A 2187-nucleotide genomic window follows, 5' to 3' on the forward strand; every position below is an offset into this window, starting at 1 on the left:
GCATCATCTTTCAGGATTTGGAATAGCTCCACTGATTCCATCACCTCCACTAGCTTTGTTCATAGTGATGCTTTCTAAGGCCCACTTGACTTCACATTCCGGGATGGGTGGCTCTAGGTGAGTGATCACACCATCGTGATTATCTGGGTCATGAAGCTCTTTTTTGTACAGTTCTTCTGTGTATTCTTGCCACCTCTTCTTAATATCTTCTGCTTCTGTTAGGTCCATACCATTTCTGTCCTTTATCGAGCCCATCTTTGCATGAAATGTTCCCTTGGTATCTCTAATTTTCTTAAAGAGATCTCTAGTCTTTCCCATTCTGTTGTTTTCCTCTATTTCTTTGCATGGATCGCTGAGGAAGGCTTTTTTATCTCTCCTTGCTATTCTTTGGAACTCTGCATTCAGATGCTTATATATTTCCTTTTCTCCTTTGCTTTTCACTTCTCATCTTTTCACAGCTATTTGTAAGGCCTTCCCAGACAGCCATTTTGCTTTTTTGCATTTCTTTTCCATGGGGATGGTCTTGATCCCTGTCTCTTGTACAACGTCACGAACCTCCGTCCATAGTTCATCAGGCACTCTATCAGATCTAGTCCCTTAAATCTATTTCTCACTTCCACTGTATAATCATAAGGGATTTGATTTAGGTCATACCTGAATGGTCTAGTGGTTTTCCCTACTTTCTTCAATTTAAGTCTGAATTTGGCAATAAGGAGTTCATGATCTGAGCCACAGTCAGCTCCTGGTCTTGTTTTTGCTGACTGTATAGAGCTTCTCCATCTTTGGCTGCAAAGAATATAATCAATCTGATTTCGGTGTTGACCATCTGGTGATGTCCACCTGTGATACAAAATTTTCCCTTTACTCCTGTGTTGTGACATTAAACAGACAAAACACAGGCCAACTAAAAAATGTCTCTTGACTTCAGGTTCTATACACATGAAGTCCTTAGCCAGTACAGTTACTAACATTCAGGACGCCCTGAAAGGAGATAAGGGAGGAGATCAGGAATGAAGCATTCTAATCTCCAGGAGAAACTAGCAGAACAGGTCTTCAGATAGTTAGAGCCTTTCAGAAGAATTTATGAGCCCAGTTTCTTGCATCTTCTCCTATCTAGAAAAGCACTAAAATCGTTAGTGGAGGTATCTGCTCCTTGCGACTAGCAGCAACTGTCTGCCAAAATGTGTGCTTAAGTGCAAGCATCCTCTTCATGGAAGTCACATACAGTGACCTCCCCCCACCTCTTCAGAGCAGTTCCTCGCAGTTATCTGAGAGGCTGTCTCCTGGGCTATAGTCTTCATTTTGCCCCAGATGAACCTTAACTCACCATTCTTGGGCTGTACATTTTTTTTTTCACATACACACAAATACATCCGTACATAACTATACATATATATATATTTTAAAGCAGTCACCAAAGAACACCCTTTTACAGGTGATTCACCCTTTCTGCGTTTTGCTCAACATACTTCATGATTTAGCTACAGCAAGAGCTTTGGTGTCCTTGGCAGATTTTCTTTTGCAAAAGGATGTGGAGGGGCAGCTGCCTAGTGCATATGTTTTTATTACCCAAACTTAATAGTTTTCAAGATAAGAGGTTTCAAACTTGAAGGAGGAGTTAATTTGTTGTAGCTGAACTTTAGACAGTTCCTTGGCCTCCCATGGACATGAAGATAGGCAGCTAATCATAGAAAGCGAGATCTAGTTTAAGTCCTGGATGGGGAAGGGGGTGGAAATAATAGAGACGTCTACAATTTACATACAAAGAGTATTGTCACGGAAAAAACAGCTAGCCCCCTTCTTGGGACACCTGCCCAGCCCCGGGCACCGTCGGTGATTTCAGATGGGGAGAACCACGCGAGGCCCAGGGTCTTCCTGTAGGAAGAATCCACTGGATGAATCGTTAAGTGGGTCTGTTTCAATGGCCTTCAAATATATTCTGCACTCCTTGCAGGTCATCTGATGCTCTCAAAAAAACAAACAAACAAACAAACTCGCAAACTGACATATATTTCAAATCTTTTGAGGTATTTACACTTAAAAAAAAAAAGTTGTACTCAAACCTTTTTATTCAAAGCATTTCATTCGAAACCAAAGATGTGAACAGTCACTGAATCCACCTGTGGGACCTGGACACTGAGCTCCCCGCCGCGTTGGCTCCGAGCCGCAGCCCCAGGCCTAGCGGTC

Source organism: Bison bison, unplaced genomic scaffold (genome assembly GCF_000754665.1).
Source record: "Bison bison bison isolate TAMUID 2011002044 unplaced genomic scaffold, Bison_UMD1.0 scf7180017864053, whole genome shotgun sequence".
In the NCBI taxonomy this organism is placed as follows: Eukaryota; Metazoa; Chordata; class Mammalia; order Artiodactyla; family Bovidae; genus Bison; species Bison bison.